The sequence below is a fragment of the Crocodylus siamensis genome, chromosome 11 (assembly GCF_052110815.1).
Source record: "Crocodylus siamensis isolate JL-2025a chromosome 11, ASM5211081v1, whole genome shotgun sequence".
Taxonomy (NCBI): domain Eukaryota; kingdom Metazoa; phylum Chordata; order Crocodylia; family Crocodylidae; genus Crocodylus; species Crocodylus siamensis.
Window position 1 is genome coordinate 53,843,450 of NC_143405.1, and position 21,100 is coordinate 53,864,549.

At 39.8% G+C, this 21,100-nt stretch overlaps 1 protein-coding gene across 2 annotated transcripts in view; it reads right to left on the reverse strand.

The window, feature by feature from the left end:
• GRM7 (glutamate metabotropic receptor 7) overlaps positions 1 to 21,100 on the reverse strand; it is a 527,701-nt gene that overhangs the window by 207,202 nt on the left and 299,399 nt on the right. The window lies entirely within an intron of this gene.

Below are 21,100 nucleotides of genomic sequence, written 5' to 3' on the forward strand. Positions count from 1 at the left end.
CCCATTTTGGTCAATATGAAGAGAAAAACATTTGAGAAGTAGCTGTAAATCACCTTTGCTTACTTGACTCTTGCATTATAACTCCTAATGTGAAAAAGTAAAGGTTCTGTTTGTGATCCTGTTTGTTATTGAATTGAGAGAAAAATCTAGCCACAGACAATGTTCTGGCCTATAAAAGCAAAACAGCCTTCCTCAGGCAACCTGCATACAACACTATTTTATTAGCAGAGGAATTGATTCAACAAAATAAAATAAAATAAAATGAAATAAAAATTCTGTGGCCGCTTGCCAAAGGCTTCAAAAGCCCTGATATTTTAACTTTTGTCTGCTCTGACCATGAGGAAATGCAAATTCTTACTGAATATTCATGCAATATTGACAGATCCTGCAACTTTATCATGAGTCTATAATGAGTCCTGCAACTTTATGATCATTTTTATGCAGCTCTGTAAAGTCCCAGTTTCTGGAAGCATGTGATTATATGGGAAGGACAAACAAAAAAAAGACTCAGAGGACCCCTGTAGATGTTCAGGAAAAGGCATGATAGGATCTGATGCACTATCCACACAATCATGCCTCCTGCGGCACATGTGCATGTCAGGAGTTGTGATTGCAAGATCCAGCACCAGCTCCTACCATGCTTTATTGCTGGTACAGGGGGAGCCTGGGATTACAATCTCATACTCCCCCTACATCAGCAAGTAGCAAGCTCCCACAGCTGTAAGTCCCAAAGCTGACCCAAGTCACAGCTATGGCAGTGTCCTGTGGCTGCTGGGACAAAGAGTCCTACAGCTGGAAGGACTCCCCATCCTGACAGCACACCACAGCTTCTAGGGCAGAGTCCACAGCTATGGGGCTCTGCCAGGACAGAAAGTGCCATCAGCTATGGGACTCCCAGCTCTGGCTGCACATGGTGCAGCTCTGCAGGCGCTGCAGAGATAAATTGATTATTTTTTTCCCCAATGTTTTGAATCAGTAATGCTGTGCATGCTGAAGTAACATTTTCCTATGATTTTTACTTTAGGAGCATCTACACATGCATTAATGAGCTTTAGTTAATGTGCATTAAATCTAGTACCTTCAATGTGAGGTACTAAGAAAATGTGCATTAGCTTATCTTAATTTGCATTAACTAAAAAGCATGTTTTTTAAATTATGCTTAATGTGCACTAGCCAAATAGCACATTTTAGTGATGCTTTAATGAGCATTAAAATAGGCTAATATGCATTAAAGTGCATGTGTAGATGAGCTCTTTGTTTTTACTACTGAGGTAGTAAGCAAGAATTCATAAGAAGCCTTTTGCTGAGGTTGGTACTTGTATAATATTCTGATGGTAAAGAGTTAAGTTTGCTGTCTTGTAATTAAAACCTTGCCCATGCAACCCTGGAGAAAGCAGAAGACAATAAAAGTAGGAACCTGAACAGCACGTGCCATAGTAAAGGGTGTATGACTGCTCAGTTCTGGGGAGCTAAACTTTTGGAAAGTTTCAAGTCTAACAACTGGCACCAGTTTTCCAAAAAGCCCACCTGATCAAATGCTAAAGGCTGTTGGAAATCTGGTTTTACTGATGTTCCTCAGTGGCAGTAGAGCTCTTTTAAAGTCTGACCCCAGTTATGGATACTAAACGTGCAGAAATCTCTTAAGCTAGGTACAGACAGCCAAAAAGCCCAAGACTGAATAGATTCAATCTTCACAGGTTAGTCTAAACTGTGTAGACTGAACCAATACACAGATGATCAGATATTTGCTTTTGATTCTGGAAATGCCCCACTTGCCTGCAGTGGCCCAGGACACAAGCTGGGGAACACTAGAGCACGCCTCCCTGATCAGCTGGAGCAGACTGCTTGGGCCAAGGCTAGTCTGCCTACCCTGTGAGAGGGGGGAGGGTTGCACAGGGAGGCACAAAGCATCCTGGGATGCTGAGGGACTATGAGTTAATTTGAATCTGAAGGGGATCTGGGACAGAAATTCAATAAACCAATTTAACCTAAATCAATTAAGTCTGATATTGCAGCCATCCAAGTTTATCATAAACTGGTTTTGGCCATTTTGAAAGCGGTTTATGTGTACTGAACTTCTGTTGTATTACAGATTTGAAGCGATTTCCAATCACTTACAGTGTTTTATGTGTAATTTCTGTCCCTAGCCTTTGAGTATATATATGACCCCTTTCTTAAAACTCCATGTAAAGGCCATTCCATCTTCTGCTTCAGTTGATGAAGTCCTTTTTATTGATTTCAATTAGGCATACAACTAAGCTGTTCCTTGGTAAGACTGAGATAAAAGATGAGGGAAGGGATCTAATATAGGAGAGTGTAGAGTTTGCTTCATCCTTATTCTCCTCTATCATCTCCTAGCTTTGTGCATTTCCCTGATCACACATATAGTCTACCCATGGGTTTATTATTTTTGGTTCTTGCCAATCATACAGACTAAGAACTCATAGCATGGAACAACAAATCAAAGCTTCCTCTTTGTGCCCAGAGCTATATGCCAGCATTCATATTATACAATTCCTGTGGGCTAGAAAAAGCATTTGGGGTACTGACATACCCTACTAAGCTCCCCCTATAGTGGGAAACTCTATGCAAGAATTACCATACAAAAATACCTTGGAGTTTTCATGAGCTAGCTAAGTAAGCCAAGGCAGATCATTGTTTCCTCCTGTTAAGGATCATCAGAATGATATAATCACTTAGCACTGGGGTTTAAAATGCCAAAACGAATGCGCAGGATTTTGATTGTTTAATTTTGCTTGCTTCACTTCTGGCATCATCCTTGTAGGTTTTAATTAAATTGAAACCCTCCATTTTTCAAGCGAAATGAAAGCCAAGGTTTATTTTGTAAGCATGATCTTGGGAACACATTTATGCTATTCTTAATATACGGCAAATGCCCTTTAACGATTTTGATTATGTCCATACAATTGACACCCTTTAATAGATTTTACTCAGGCCAGATTAAGGGACAGTTTTGCACTGAAAAAAATATTGCTCTAAACCTAGCAGGATCCAATTCTGCATCCAGCAAATTTTCAGACCACCGAGAGATGAATAACCCAGCCTTTTTGATCACTGAGCATGACCCCTTTCTTAGGCTGAACTGAATTGAAGGTTCCAAAAAAATATTTTTCCCCCAGACTTGAGATGACACCTTTAAAGCCAGCAGAAATCTTTTGCAAATCGATACATGTACAACCAAATATTGGTCTGATGTCAGATATCTGACCTTTACTTGAGTAACAAATAAAGCTCACAAGAGAGAGTGGTATGAAAATAATAGTAACAGTAATACCAATAACAGCCACAGCCAAGATAGTCACTGGATAAAAACCAAAACAAGCTACCAAAAAACAAAAAAAAGCAGATTGTCAAGTGCGCCAAAAGATTGGCAAGTACTCATCTTGGGTGATACTACAATGACAGATACTAACGGGAGGGACTTCATGTAGTGTGAGAGAGCAGCAAGCTCTAGCTGTGATCACTACCCTCTCAAGACAAGTCATGCATTACAGGATTAAAACACTCCTGCCAAGTGCAGTGGTGCGGTGTGCCTCAGGCACGCAGTGGCTGGCCTGTGAATGATATCTTGCTTCAGTCCATATCTTCATTTTAGCTCTGGTCCCCCCCCAGCCCATTTTTTGCTTGTTTGTTTGGTAAGGAAACAGATTGTATGGGGCAAATAAAACAGCATGCACATAGTACAAGCCTCCCCATCACCCTTTCTGTAGCCAAAAGATAACCTATTAGAGAGATGTTAACCAAAAATGACAGGCTTAACGAGATCGATATATTCTGATCTTCCTATTATTAATGAAAAATAGGCTGTAGTGCAAATGCTCACTTGCTTATGGGAATTCCCTTTTTCAAATACCCACATGCACATACCCTAATGGTATCAGAACAATGGGATCATTACAAAAAGCAGTCACTGTTTCTACTGCTTCAGTGCTGCTCCTTTACTACCTGTAGCTATAGATCCATTTAGACCACACATTAAGCAGGGTAGCACAGCCTCAGTACTTGGAAGGGAGGTAGGGTATAGTGGCTCAGTGAGTGGCAGTGTGCAAGGCAGGACTCTTGAGAGTGGAGCTAACGCCTTTCACGCAATATGCAAACCCCAGGCTTCCAACTGTCTATATGCCAGACCACTTCCAGCTTAGGTAATTCTCCAGTTTCATTTTGGGTTGCTCCTTAACTGTTGCCTGGTGTTGCTTCTTTGCCCGTGAGCTGATTTTCAGTGCTGGGTGAAGAACTCACGAACACAGGCTCTCCCCCAAGCAGGACCAGTATATCTATGTCCACATGCTGCTTGGTAGCATAATGCTGCATCAGACAACTGCCACTCTGGGGATATTTGGAGTCAGTTGATCAGGTCAGGACCAATGTTTTAAATTCTGGACAAAAGTCCAGTTTCAGGAACTCTCGGGGACACTGGGCCATAGCTCCTAAATCTAGAGCTCTCTTGTTAAATGTGGAACAGCTGGTCACCCAGCCATACGTCTGTCTCTAACAATGCTTAAGATGACACGAGTCCACTGCAAAGATGGCATTGAGATTCAGACCCCATTTAATGCAGTTCTTAATCTACAGAGATAACTCAAAAAACTTTGGAATGAAAGATGTTAGAAACACTGTGAATAGTTAGCACTCTCACTGGTAAGTCTTACTTTGTAAAAAATAGTACAAGGCAAGGTAGAAGGTCCAGGCTCTTCATAATAAGCATGTCTTAACAACAGGTGGAGGCGGGGGTTGTATTCTTTCTTAACCTGCCCCAGTAATTGCAGACACTTAACCTTTATGAAGGAAAACCATAGTTTTTGTTTATGAAAAATGAAGTGGAAAGTCAACATTTTAATCTCTCCTGCCAGGAGTGTAGTCAACATTTTGACTCAGGCTAGAGTAGATATTTTATCCTTTTATTAAATACATTGTTCATATATTCCAGTTATGCTAATCTGTGGCCCGACAAAAGCAGAGCATTGCTAATGAAGTGGCTTGAAAAATGTGTCATACTCTGGGAGGCACACTGACAAGTGTTAGTGCAGCTGAGCTGGAGAGACAAATCTGAGAGTTCAACGTCTCCCTCTTGCTGTGGGTTCACGGCTGGTGCTGGCACTGCAAGACTTCAGCGGATAGAGGGGAGTAGCAAGTTGTTACATGTGCTACAACTTCCCTATGAACCACGTGAAACCAAGCTTCCCTTTGGTTCTGCAGCTGCCAGGTACAGTAAATAAGTAGCCCATGGGAAAGAGATAAAGACAATCTTGAGGTAGTAGCCATCATTTCTAATTATAAAATGCCTATGCAAAACTGGTTTTACCTGGCACCCTTCACTACAAGATGGAGTCAGAGGCAAAACACAGGAGAACTAAGTTACCACACTAGGATAACATTACAGAATGCGCAAATGGATGTTTTCAAACAATAAAAAGGATTGACAGTGAGAGATGAATTCTCCGCCCTAGCCTAGATTTGTATATCATTGACCTAGCGGCAATATTAATCATTTTCTCAATCCTGGATCTACCACTAAACAACTCTGTTCCCAGGGATATTACCCTTTAGACACAGTGCAGCATATGGGCCCCTATGAATCAGTTTAGAAAAAAAGCAACACAGTGATCTTCCAGAACCAGCCAAAAAAAAAAAAATCAAGTTTCATTTGGCAGGCATAAAAGCAGACCACACCATAAACTGCATAGACTTTTGTCTCACAATAAATGCATCAGGGATGCTTCAGGATAGCTATAAAAACACTGAAGAAAAAGTACTACCAGGGTTCTGTGCCATAAAAAGCTGCTGGATATCTACAGCCTTTCAGCTAGGCCCTTCCTATAATTATTTGACAGTATAATCAAACCCCTTGTATGCCAGAATAGTGAAATTGGGGACCAAACTGTAACTGTGAACTGCCAGCTAACAAATGAGACAAGAAACCAATAGAAATTTTACACCTGCTGTTTTACCATCAAACACTTCACTCACTCAGGAATTCTTCAATCTATGGCACTTGGAAAGAACTGAAACAATTCCTCTCATTTATCAGCAAAGAAAAAGTGCAAGGGAATATTTCAAGTAACATCCACATATTACATTCCCTACACCATGTAGCAAAGGAGACATAAAAACTGAAACAAGACAACATAAAACAGTCCTGCATAGCAACAACTCCTCAAGATTTAACAATTTTTAACTTCCAAAATAGTTCAGCAAATAATCCTGCTGGGGGGGGGAATCAAACAGTACTCATTCTCCGAGATGGACATCTGAAAGGAAAATATAATAACCCCTGGAAAAATACAAATCTAGAATCACAGTATCTGTTAACAGGTAGTTCATGCTCCTAGACTATTTGAAACAGGAAAATATACAAAACATATATACATTTAATGGTTAGAATCAGTGATTAAAAACCACAGAAAGAAAAACAGGAGAGAGAAAGTTCACTGAATGAATATATACCCATTGAGAAAGAAGATATAAAAATATAGAGCAGTGTATTCTTCTCCACAGACAAGGACAGGAAACAGTAGATAAAAAAGCCTTCCCACTGTATGGGTATGAACCAAAGCTTATTAGAGTGATCAATAGTGGTGTGCAAAATGGATTTGGATTCAGTCCAAATTGGGGACAGTGATTCGATTAGTTAATTTGGATCGCTGTCCCTGATTCAATTTGGCTGAATCCGAATCTGAAGATTTAATGTTGATTCAGAGAATCAGTGATTCGGCCATAGACACAGCTTTACATGTTTTTTCTACGTACCTCGAGGTACCAACACGGCTTGTGATCACCGTGATGCTGGGGTAGACGGAACATCCCACAGGAGCGCAGGGGGCTCTTCTGCTTGCTCACTGGCGAATGCAGAAGTGGACCAGAAGCACTTCTGGTCCACTTCCGGGTCTGCCAGGGAGCGTGCTCAGGGGCCCCCCGCACCTCCCCCTGCTCAGCGATCGGCCATGGGGGGACACCAGGTGTCTCCCCCAAGCCCAGGAGGCACCAGTCTCCAAGCCAGGGCAGGGAATGGGAGGGCACCCCAGCATACACAGCCCTAATGATCAATGAAAATATTTAAATGGGTTTGCATCAGGTTCTCTCAGTAATAGACTTTTCCATTCAAACACAAGGGACAAAATGCATAGCTACAGAAGAAAGTTGACAGAGAGAGTATTGCTCTAACACATATAGGATCTTGCACCCTGCTAACACCACACATATGGAAAGTACCATGCAATAAATGATGGGATGAAAACACAGTCACTTATTTTTGAAAGTCATAGCCAGGATGGATGCTTGATGTATTGTTCCACCTCCAGACAGACACTCACTATGACTGACATTTACCCACTGATAACACTTGTACCGATCTCCCCTGCCAATAAAGGCTTTTGATTTGATCTGAAGTTGAATGTAGTATACAAGGGTGATACATTTTCAGCATATAATGGCTACTCTGTGGGTGCACCTACATGTAGCCATACGTTGCCGTAGTGACACAATAGATCAACATTACGGCAATGTAGCGGTCACGTGAGTCTACACATGATCGGCAGCTACTTCACTATAGCAGCATGCTCCCGTTTTAGTGTGCTGCTACAGTGAAGTAGTGCAAAATCTAACCACATGCAGTGCACATGGCGCAGTACAGGCAGTTAGTGAGCCATGCTTTAGTACTTCCAAAAGGAAGTACAAGTATAAACGAGTACTATATATTTAACATTAAGTGGTTACTGTGCATTTATTTAGTACTTAGTACTTAGTATAAACAAGTACTAAATAAATGTGCAGTAACCACTGCACAGTTGTGTCTTATGTAGATCTGCCCAGTGTGTAAAGTTCCCACATGCTTGTAGAGGAGCAGAAAAGTGAGAGAATATACTAATGTAAAGTAGAAGGTACATGCAATCCAGGAAGGGAAGCGTTGGGAGGAACAGGTGCACAAAAGTTTTTGTAGGACAGAACCAGAGCACTGGACTTTTTGCAGTGGAAAATAGGGAAGAAAGAGTGATTAAAACACAGAGTGATAGAGCCAGAATGACGAGTAAGATGAATGTACTGCCAGGTAAGCCCGTGAGCTTCTAGGATACAAGAGAGGAGTTGGATGCAGCGATAAAGACAAGAGGGAATGGTGCTTGGACTTACACAATGTTCCTTCCAGAAGAATGGATTGACAGAGAGCCTCTTCACTCCTGTTAGTGAAACACTGCTGACCCTCTCTGCCCCCTTTAACCACAGGCAGAGCATTAAGTGAGAAAGAAGTGAGGCCAGCCCTTTCCTTGCCATGTATGAATTCTTGCATCCTCCTTACCTCTCTGGAAACAGTTACAAAGCTTGTGGTATAGTCAACATGTCCTCCAACTGACACAGAGAAAGACATGAGTTATACTAGATTTTCTAAGGGTCAGTATCATTTCAATGGGGAATACAGGCAAACACCATTTTCAAATGATCTGCAAACTATTAGTTACCCAAGACATTTTCTAGGCATAATGTATCAAATTAAGACTTTACACCAAAAGAGTTGGTTTTGAAATAATTTTCCAATGAAATGTTGACACATTTGTAAAAGTTTACCCCAGTGCATGATGCAGTAAAATCAGAATTACACATTGACTATATTTTCATCTGGTGCAAAATAGGAAAGTTTTATTAATTTTAGTTGAGCTACTCCAATTTATACTAGATACAGATCTTGACCGGTTTGTTTAGACTTGTGAGCCTAAAACTTTTTAGACTGAAGGCCCATCTTAGAAAATGCCAGCTCTTAGCTTTCACTCATTTCTTGTGTATGGAAAAATAGTAGAACAGCTCTTGTGTTGCAAGAAACTTAGGCCCCTGCCAGACATGCAAGTAAAGGTGCCATGGGATACAATGCATGATACCTAGCATCAAATCCCCTCACCCCTTATTGCCAGTACAGGAGGAGACCAGAATCATGATCCCAGGCTCTCCCTGCACCAGCAAGTAGCGAGCTACCATGGCTCACAGCCACCAAGGTTGGGAGCCTGGATCAGCTGATGGCTCCTCTCCTTGGAGATGCATCGTGCACGCACCCCAGTAGCTGAGAGCCCCCATCAGTTGACTGGGCTCACTTGGCCAGTTTGGCCATGTGTTCAGTTAATGGTGTGACAGGAACCACCCATAAAGTTATTACACATTTTTTGCGCAATGACATTTAGGCTATTCCCAGTTTTATCATGCCATTCATTGCATTAACATACAGATGGGTAACAACTTAAGATGCAACTAATTGGTTGTAGGTGTTTATATAATGCTAATACTGGGGGATACCCCACAGCACCTTTAAAAGGACCCTTAGGGTGCTGCAGCACAGTGGTGGAGAACCACTGGCTCAGAACTAACACTAGCTTCTCCTAAAATTTGCAGAGTTTATTTTGCTTTCCCATAAACTGTTGTTTGAATTACATTGGCAGGTTTTAATATGCAGTTCTTACCACACTCCCCACCTTAGAGATTTGCTATAATATGGCAGCCCTCAGCCTGTACTATTTAATTTTCTTTCACACAGTTATTTTGGGAAGGGTAATTGAACTAACTGTACTTCAAAGCAAATTGTATGCATCTAGGGGCAAAAGATACAATTCAATTAACAGGGAACACAAACACTTTAGCAATCTTGTTTATGTATTATTTTTACTATTTCCAAATTTTATACTGTATGTATGGCTAATGAGTAAAAACAATGTTTGCTTTCCTCTTAAGTAGTTGCTAAAAATACATGACGTATAATGGGAAAGGCTCTAACTACTAGAAATCGTATTGAAATTCTCATGATTAACCTCAAATAGAGTCAGCTGCTTCCACAGTACAGTGTTTCCATTTCCTCAGTATTATTATATTTCGAACCCTAAGTCATGTAACTATGCTACTATGAGGGATTCATATAAAGGTCTTATTGCACCTTATGCTGTATGCTGCACAAACGTTGATCAGCGTTAGTGCTAGCTTGGATTTTGGAGCAGTCACACACTTAGTCTAGAAACCTCCTTTTTTGACTGTCCCTCACTGTCCCTTACCTGCACAGCTGTGATTTGCGACTAGGGGCAGGGCTAGGAGCTGTAGCTGTGAGTTGCCACTAGGGCTAGGGACAGACATTACACATAAACCCGGTTGAGTGATCAGAAACTGGTTTAAACTTGTAACAGAACAGAAGTTCAGTGCACATAAACCAGCTTGAAAATGGCTGAAACTGGTTTGAGATGAGTCTGATATACATTCAACCAGGTTTAACTGATTTGGGTCAAACCAACTTATGCAATGTCTGTCCCAGACCTAAAGGGCTGGTGAACCAGGACAGGTTTCTATCCCTGCTCTAGTCAGGGAGTCAGAGATCTTGGGATACTGGAGAACTTCAATTTGGAAATCACATCTGTGAGGAGTGGCCACACTTTAATGTAACGGGACCTAGGTAGTATGGATCAGAGATAATCCTGCCCGGGACTGGTGCAACTTTGTTCTGCATAACGGGTGTTTAAAACCACTTTAAGGTGTTAACATGCAGACAATCCAGGGGTTAAGAGCTCCAGAAGCTGCCCAAAATTACCATGTAACAAGGCCCTAAGAATGTATGATAACCTGCAAGATTTCATTTCATGTGATCTTGTTGAGTAACTGTGATTCCCTGAATGGTTAGCCCTTTAGATGGTACCATGATATAACTAAGCAGCAATGTTTGTCACTCTTGGGCTCTTTCCCTATCTTCAGGTATTTTAATTAGTATAATTAAAATACCTGAAGATAGGGAAAGATCAAGCAAAGCTTGTAAGTTAGCAATGTCAAGACTCAACATCCTTGAGACTGAGCAATTTGAACCCTCATAGAAAAAGACATGCAATCTTGTGATGTTTAAAAAACTACAAGGAACCCTAGCCTTGATGCTGTAGAACTTGGACCTCCATGTGGATACCAGGCCTGTTTGACAAGACAGCAAATTATAGAACAGCTCAAGAAGCAAAAATAATTTTCCAGTGAACACTAGGGACAATTTACTTGCTTGACATTCTCCCAATGCTCTTGGGACATTCATAGCAACTCATAGCTATGCTTGGGATAAGTATATGTTGAGGACACACTGTGAGAGTCTAATAACTTATTGGTTCTGTATCAGTAGGCTGACTACATCCCAGATTAGCTGGGACAGGCCCAGATTTTGGAGGCCAGTCCCAGACAGCTGGTGAAAATTGAAATGAGAGTCCCAGGCACAGGGTGTGGGATAGGATGGCAGAGCAGCAGGAACTTATGAAATGAATGGTGTATGAAACTGATGGTGTAAAATAGCCTGCGGAAGTGTGTAATGCATTAAAAAGAGTTCCTGCCAATTGACATGGCTTTCTATTATAGTCAGGTGGCATGTTATAATAATGCATGAATATGATCTATATACTACACCTAAGAAAATTAATTATTCTGAGAAAACCTATTCTTTATTCCAAATTTTATGGAATTTTACAAATGAAAATAAATCTCCTATCTACATTATACGCTTATGATTTTGTTAAGTGGTTATTTTTACAGATAAATAGATGGTATTATGCAATGGGTTCATTTATTCTCCATCAGTGTTACTAATGTAGTTAAGTACATGGAGAAAAGCAGATGATGAAAGAATAAAAAGATGAGATGCTAGGTCACTGGTGAGATATAGAAGGACAGACCAGCCCCGCAGAGAGAGACAAAAAACATTTTCATCTAACCTTGCAAATACTTAGTAGGTTCTTAACGGACATTCAGTTTTCAAAGTTGCTTAGGCACCTCAGAAATTATGTCTCACTGGGCTTGTCTACACTTACTGCTCGGTAGCCTAATAACACTGCGCAGTAGCGTGCCGGCCAAAAACTGTGCTAATTAGCTACTGTGTGGTGTTATTAGGCTACTGCGCAGTAACAAAAAATCTGTGAGCCAGCACTACTGTTCAGTAACTGTAGTTACTGCACATTTACTTAGTACTTAATTAAGTACTAAATTAAATGCACAGTGATTACTGTCCATTAATGAATGTATAGACATGCCCATTGAAAGTGAATGGGACTTGGGATTCTTTTTCAGTGATTTTAAATCCTTGAGATGATTTGGAAAAAAAAAATAAGTCCCTCTAAGCCCCCTTCCCCTCACTCCAATTTTATTTTAATTATTTACTTTCTTTGCTATCCGAAAGCACCCCAGTTATAACAAAAGCACTGGACTAAATTAGTTTTCTTCTAGTCACTCAGGCCTGATCCAGGGACCACTGGTATCGAGGGAGTCTTGCCACTGACTTGAAGTGGCCTTTACATCAGACTTCAGATTTATTGGAAAACTTTTAGCAGCTGCCTTCAGGCTAGCACACTGTGGACGAATGTTGTTGTAGCCAGAGGGGTAAGAGTTTTTGTTTACAATATTTAAAAAATTATATATTTTACCCTTTCGGTATCTATGCGTCTATTTGACTGTGATCCTTACATTCCAACTGCACTGAGGACTATGCTGTGAATGTCATAAAATCAGAGCAATAAGACCACAGAGGTACATGATTAACACCTGATACTGCTAACATGACATACTATGTACAAGAGGATGGAATGGGCTCATTATCTAGTTTTACTCTGGTTCATGTAGACAAATCATACTGTGGTGCTGTTTTGATGCAACTAGCTGCTATCCTGGCCAACAGGTTCAGTAGAGCAGCAAGTATAAGTCTAAGGAACAGATTAATCTGAACAGGCATGAGGTATTTTTGTGGAGATGTATGCACCAGTACCCCATGTTACACTGTGCCCGCCTTCTGGACACAAAAGATCCTTTAGTTTCCAAGGCTGTAAATCACTAGCATTTCTGACTCCCCATTTGCTTTTAAAATACTTTCACAGTCTGGCATCAGGGTACTCCCACATGCCACATGCAGCTAAAGCCTGGGAATGAAACCATGAAGAAACTGTATCACTTTCTAAAAATGGTGACTAATATGCATTTGCATGTTGGTTGACTTTCTTTCCCATCTTCTTCATATCCCCCCACATAGGCATTTCCCCCCCCAGCTTTTAACACTCATGAAAAAGGTTGCAATATTAAAATGAAGAACACCAGGAAGTACTTGCCCTTCTACCCTCCAAGAACTTTCTTTTGGAAAATTAACACAATGCTAAAGACCCCTTTGCAACTGTGGACACGGCTATTTGTCATTTTCACACAGGATTAAAGTATGGGATTCACTAGGGAGGAAAGACAGATGGTGATGGGATCCTGAAAAAAAGCACCAGGAGTGCTAATCTCTACAATAGCCAAATACTACACAGGAAAATAAGGCCTGATAACTTGTGTTTTTTAGCATTAAAAAGGCCTCCAATGATTTATTTGTAACATTAATCTTATGTCTCTCTTCCATCTGATGTTCTATTTTGCCTATTTTCTGCCTCAGAGCATAATGTTCTGCCTCCTTGGCGGAGAAGGCTGAGGGAATTAAACGTGCTTTAAAGGATAAACTAAGCATCAAGACTAAGGATATAGATTTCCATGGTCAGCTGTATTATGGAGAAAAGTGAAAGGTTCACAGATGAGGCATTTATCATGGGGAACATGTCAAGCACATGCTGTTAAGAAAAGTACAGCCTGCAGATAAGAAAAATGGATAACACATTATATAAGCCAGGAATGCTCTGCTGAACTGCTGCTCTTTGTCTGTCCCACTACCGCGGCTCAACAGCATCCCTGATGGCTTCAGGCCTCTTCTCAGATGAAAAGAGTGGCAAATTAGAGACTGGGTTGTGGGCAGGGGGGAGTGAATACATCTCATAACATTTTTTTCTAATGTGGAGATAAAATGCTGGGCCAGATACTCAGATGACTTCATTGAGTTAATCGGAGCTCCATGAATTTACATCAGTTGAGATTCTGGCATGTTATCTAGCCATTGGTAATGCTCTCATTTTAAAATGCAGGCTGGCTGTGGGGATCTACGCTGCAGTGAAATCACTGAGGCAAACCAGCCAGATTTTTTAATTTAAAAGTTCTACATCACATATTACTCAACATATTGTTGATCTACGTTACCACACATTTTTTTTTTTTTTTATGAGTCAATCACAACTTATGGGGCATTCTGCTAGAGACAGTTGTTATATAAAGCAGGCAATAATCAGGTCTAATTTAAAAACAAAATTGTTGACCTACTTTATTTCTTTTGTGCCTAAAGTGTTTTCATCTTCAGGCAATGCCATTTGCGTCTGAATATAATGTATTGACCCAATTTCAAACGCTGCTTTTTCCCTTGTTCTCTTATTTCACCTCTGCTCTGTTCAAAGTAACTAGATGTTTTTATAGCAATGGAGATCAATCAAAACACAAACTTCAGTTACACATGGATCAGCTAAGTCATGAATTACTTCAGCTACTTGACATCAGGTGAGTTGGACACAGCTTCTCTGACTGCTCAAGTCAAAGTGGTTTTATTTAATAACTTTAACTCTGGGATGAACATTTTAAATGTGGAATGACTAAAGAGATCAATTCCCCCCCATCTCTCATTTGTATTACCTAGTCTAAGCAGTACACTACATATTTTTATGGAACTATTAAGCTACTTTACAGAGACTCTTTGACTCCTTGTCCAATAAAAAAAAGAGACTTCTATGGAGTGATTTTAATAACTTTCTAGCATTGTGTCATAAAAATGCTTTAAAACTGTAAAATAAAGAAATAAAAATATAGACACGTCAGTGGAAAATGAAAGAAAGATATTCTTATTTGTGTCACATATTTGACATGTTTTTTTATATAGAGCAGGGAGACCATATACAGAAGATTCTGGTGCTTGGGGCAAATCACAGATATTAAATTATCAGGCCACTCTATTCTGGGAATAGCTATAAATTGGAGAAGCACCATTATCATCATTTTTTTCATGGTTGTACAGCAGCCATCACAATGAGGTCTCGACCTAGTTGGAGTCTAGACACTCCTGCAGTAAAAAGGTTACATAATCTGCTGCTATATTATTCTTCATTATTCTCCATTTTACGATCCTCAAATAAGTGGCGCCTAAAGTGTCCTGACCATCAGTTTGATGCAAGGCCTAGCAAGCAAATCTGAATGTATTATTACTACTTCTATACTTAATAGTATAGCAGCAGCTAGACATCCCAGAGATTGAGCTTTTACTGTAAAAGGCACGATGCACTTTCTAGTAAAAAGTCAGCTCTTGTTCCAAAGAGCTGACAGTCTCACTAACAGCCCCTTCTATATTCAATCTTCTCTTCCTGGAATGATACCAGACTTAGACATAATCCCTGCTAGGAGGTCATATTGTTCAGGAAGAAGACATTTTCCCTGTAAAATTAAAGGTTATGGAGAAAACTCAGGCCTTCAAGGCATCAACAAAGCAGGAACAATGGTAAGATGAAGTCCCCCTTCCCCAGAAAACTGTGGAGTTCACAGTCCATGAAAATTTTGCATCTGAAACCATAGAGATGGTTGTTACAGGCTGAAATCTGCTGCTTCGGGTAAGCTGTTACCCCTTAAACTTCAATGGAAGGAATGACTGGTACAGAAGTCAGCGCACACTCCATGCCATTTAAACATAAAACACATGGAAACACACTTCTTGCTGATGGGTGCCCAGCATTGTCCTAAAAGCATTTATTGCCTGAATATGGTGAAATCCAACTTCCAGTTATATATGTGGGAGACGAACCTCTTCCCACAACTACTCCCCCAGTTCCTTGCCGCATCTTTCTTGCCTGGTACCCTGGCCATAGGAACTCTCCTTTGCCTTGACTTAGCCATCAGTAAAAATCTGCCTTTGGCATACTAGGTCAGTGCCTGGTGTGCTATTTCCTTTCCTTTCTGCATTTCGGTATTGAATCTCCTTGAAATGATCTAATATGTTACAATATTGCTCCTCACAGCAAAGCAATGAGGAATAAGGCTAGAGGCGAGACACACAGATTTCACTTGTTGCTTTCCTTCTGTAGTAATAGAAGTCGGCTGTTGTCTTCCTACAGGCACTGCTTTCCTGTCTGAAGCTCCTTGTTTAACCCCGCTCCTTTTTATGTAGTAGTGTGCTGTTTCTGGCAGTTCCTTATCTTGGGATCAAAGCAAACCTCTCATGGATGGCCTGTGCATCATGAACAATGATAAGGGCAGAAATAGACTCCCAATTTCTGGAGTGGGTAAAAGTTTTCCTTCCTTTGTTATCAGCAGAGGTAAAATGTTCACAGCACTCCCCCCAAATTAGAGGAAACCACCTTTGAACTCTAATATCCTTACACATAATTTAGGCAAACATTTAAATGGTGAGTTCCTTTTATCCAATAAAATGCAGTAACCCAAATTTAAATATGATCAACAGCTAAGGTAATCAATTAATATACTAAGTTAACCTAAATGGGTTTGTTGGTCTCGGCCTCTTGAAGGCTCGGCTCGAAAACATTTACTATCAAAGAGAAGAAATGCAGCAGTCACAAGTCCCAGCATTGCAGCAAAAGAACAGCTGAGGTTAAGAGATATACCTGCATACAAACGGGTTCTGTGGAAAGTTATGGAAAGAAAGTAAGGGCTAACAGTCTATAGATACTGTAATTTAGTCATGAGGGTACAAAGGATTATTCAGAAACTGAGATTCGTGCCACATGAGAAACCTTTCTATTGCACTGTGATAAATTCTCAGACTTAGGCTTTGATTTTGAAACCATAGGGAAATAATAATCTTCATAAAGGTAAATATACAGACTAACAGATGCATGGCTTTGATAGATTCAATCAAATATTACTAACTGACAACAATAAACTCAGTGGGCAGTTGTGTCAGCTAGGTGCATCCCATTGCAACACCTCCCAATGGAGCAAGTCAGAGAAGCAAATGTCTCCTACAGTTGCCAGCCAGCACCAGAGTTTCATACTCTTCATCTTTGCTAGCTAGCTGTTTTCACCTTCTGCCCTCCCCTTGGTGAGATATTTTCTGGCCACAGTCTAGGCCTCATTAGAATTCATTTCTAAAACATTTCTAAATTTGCATGCTTTGAATATGTAGTGATCTCTCTTTTTCTCCTTCGCACTTGCTCTAATATGTAGCTGAAGTGTTACCATGTCAACAGTAACCATTATAGAGTGTGAGAATATTTTTGTGTATTTTATGTACATATGTATGTAAATATGCATACAATTATGTACACAAACACAGAGAGAGAGAGAGAGGATTTTTTTAAACTGTTCACATAGTGGTGCTTAACCCTAGATCCTTACATCTAGGGAAAAAATTCTCTTTCAAACTGGTCTTTAATATTGTGCCTCCTTTTCTTGCATGAAATACCAATTAAAGATTTTGTCCATGCAGTGGATGAGCCAGTGAGAACTGCAATAAGTCAGAGCTAATATACGAGCAGATACAACAGAAGCAATTTATGAAGTGATTGGATTTTGTGCAACTGGATGTAGCTACACAGGAAGTAAATTCTCACTCTTTTTGATGCTGCTGAATCCATTATCAATCTTACTTTCAAATTCTCCTGAGATAATGACAAGATCTTGGTTGATTTGCTTGACCACCTCCCTTAAAATAGACTTGTAGGGAAAATAAATCCCTCCTTGAACTTTAAAAAATGGATTTTCTCTTTAATTATATAAGTGTTTTGAAAATGGCATCTAACCATGCTGTAACAAAGAAGAAGAACACAACAGAACTGTTTTTCCTCTGTCACTAAGCAGCTTACACGGCTGGTGCTATTACAGAGTTCCAGTTTTCATTCATATTATATACAATGACCATTAATCATAGTGAACTACAAATTGCTGTAGAATACAAGAAATCAGGCAAGTGGTATGGAACCAACCAACCAAAAAGAAAACCTGAAGAAAATTACAGATTTTTTTTTTATGGCAAAAGGTACTGTTCAATTGATCTGCACCATACATGCCACAGAATTTCATCTGTTAACTTCTTCATAGGGCCCAGTTACTTGCAACTGAAATATACTGCATCTTTTGGAAAGACATCCACATTTGATTTAAAGACTAAAAAGACATCCAATTTTGATTTACAGCCTAGAAAGACATCCCATTTTTGATCTAAAGACTTCAAGAGGTAAAATTTCTACTGCATGCCCTGGTAAATAGTTCCTGATCATCCTTGCTGTTAGAAATTTTGCATTTTCTATTTCCATTTGGCTTTCCTTTCCATTGTTAATGCCCTGCCTCTCAATCTTGTTATGCCTGGATGTGGTAGGCTAGAGACCTGCGCACTGTTGAATTAGTACTGCTCCCAATTCTTGGTTCAAATTTTCTCTGCAGTTACTCCAGTAGCACTAACTGAAACAATAACATCAGAAGACTTGTAAGAGAGCAGAATTTGTTTTATTTGTCTTCCAGTTTCCTAAACTGGCACGCTTTTGAATCTCTGCAGGAAGGGCTCATTACTAAATGGTTGAGCAGTAATCCTTCCAGGTGGTGAAAAGTCAGTGTAAATGTTCCAAAGCAAATCTCATTTAGCAATCCTTGGCAAAAGCATGATGTCTGTAAAAGAAGGCCTGGGGGAGCCAAGGATGATCTAGCCTTCACAAAAGTTAGGCACATAAGCAAACTTGGGGAGAGTGATTCAAGGTGCTCAGATATTCAGGGGAACAGGCCCAATCAGAAATGGGTTTATTCCTGATGAATAAAGCACTATCAGTATACGGAAATTTTAAATGGCCCTCAAGTTGTAGGATAATTTGTATGCACCTCTCCTCACACCAACATGTTAACTAACTACATTATTTCCATAATGAGTAGATGAACATCTGTGTGGCTTCCCAAAATTTCAAGTGGCAATACTCGAGACAAGTACTCTCTCCTTGGGGATTGACACACTAGCATTTTAAATAATTGCCATAGCTAAAAACATAATTTAAATTCTGAGGAGACGCTAATGGAAGAGTTCAGGTGTGGTTTAGATTTATGGACTTCTGTTAATGCAACAAGTTTAATTTCACAGATCAGAGTTGTCTCAGTCCATTATTAAACTTCGTATTTGGCCTTGTCATGGTGAACTGCTTTAATTAACAATAAGATGCAGGAAATTAGCAGATAAATTAGTTAACTTATAAATATCTGAAACATCATAAACTACGGTAAAACACTACAACAGACACCTCTCAATGACAAGACACACACACACACACACACACACACACACACACACACACACAGAGTTAAGCATAGATACAGCCTTAAGTATCCTCTTGACTTGTTTCTTTGTTCTTTTCTTTTGTTACATTTCCAGGAAAACTTAGCGACATACTTTGTTGATTAGGGAACTTTGTCTCCCTTTCCTTATTTAATTTCTGTCTTCAGTAGCTACTTATTTGTTCTGGAAAACATTAAAAACCACCTTATTTAAAATAATGCTGTTATATTTGCTTGTCACATATATATTTAGAATATTTTTAGAAGCTCATTTAGCTACCTAGGTGTTCATTTCAGAAAATTTTGGATACAAAATGGGTGTTAACAAGCATGTGGTCAAGGGGAATCCAGTTGACATGATATATTGGGACTTTCAAAAAGCAATCAACAAGGTCTGTCATAAAAGGCTTTTAAAAACTGCATTGCCACAGCACTGGAGGGAAGGTTCTTTCCTAGACTGAGATTTGGTTAAAGGGAAGCAAAGGGTAAGGGTAAATGGTAACTTTTCAGGGTGGAGTGGAGGGAGGTCAAAAGTGGGGTCCCACAGGGATTTGTGTCAGGCCCAATTTTGTTCAACATTTTTACGGTGGCTTTGGTGAAAATGGAGTTGGCAAAATGAAATCTCCAAGTTTGGAGATGATATCAAATTATTCCAGGTAGTCAAGTCCTGAGCTGATGGAGAGGAGCTCCAAGCAGCACCATGAATTTGAATATGAAACAGTTAATATCACATTGGGTATGGTAAATTTCAATTAATTTATTTCTAAGTGTAAAAAATGGGACAAAAGTCTAATGGAAGTACGGTAAACATTAAAAAAAGAACAGCTGCTAAAAGTGCCATTTAACAGTGGTGGTGTCATTGCACAGTCAACCCACTGTTTCATCAGTCTGGCTGTTTTTATTCACCACTGATAATTGCATTTTTTTCCAAACTCAATTATTTCTTTTAGATCACCTACTCTCTACCTCTAAGACCTACCTCTTGTAAGTTTTCTAATAACTCATTTTAGCTAAGTACAATGGATTAAGAACATATCTGAAAAGATATCATCTGGTTAACATTAGCAGTGCTGATCAGTAGTAAAATCAATATGAGACGACCACAATTTTTGTATTGGTTTAGTAGAAATTCTATTGGTGTCCTTGTCTACTGCTCACCCAATAACTTACCCAAATGGCCCACATTATGAAGCAATAACACACTGGTTCTTTTTCTATGGATGAAATATTTAAGGTGCAGAAACTTTTGACTGACTCCACATTTATACTTCTGTTCTTGTTCAGCTACTAAAGGACTGTGGTTGCACATGGTCCAGATAAACCCATATGCCAGTATCATCTAACTATATATGCATGGTGCTCAAAACAGAACTCACGGTATCTGGTTCCTAAAAACAGCCCCTCTGTTCAAGGAGACAATGAAGCTATTCTAGCTTAGCTAGTAGAGGGGGTGGATACATAATAGGTGGTTTGGGGATATATAATAGGGACATGGACAAGCTAGTTCATCTCTTCTTTCTCTCCTTCCCTGCAATTAGAAATAGAGCTGGTTTCCAACATCCATGCAGATAAACTGGCGTTCACAAGAGCCAAGTTTAATTCAACAACAGAGCATTGATCTGAAATGACCCATAACTACTAATCAGATTTAGGGGATGGGAAGAGAGAGAGAGAGACAGAGAACTTTTTAGGATCATAGTCCACCTTATATTAGAAAGGAGACTGAAAACAACAATTTAAGGTGTAGGAACATATTTCTTTGCATAAATTTGATGCAACAGCACTTGCTAAGGATTTAGTCAATAATTGCACAGCATTTACAGTAGGGATACTGTTGTCCAAGTTAAAGTATTAACTTTTAGATGGCATATGTCCCCAAATGCAAGGGAGCAAACAGGATTTTATTCCACCAGGAACCAGGGCCCAGTAGAGAAACTGTTAGAAT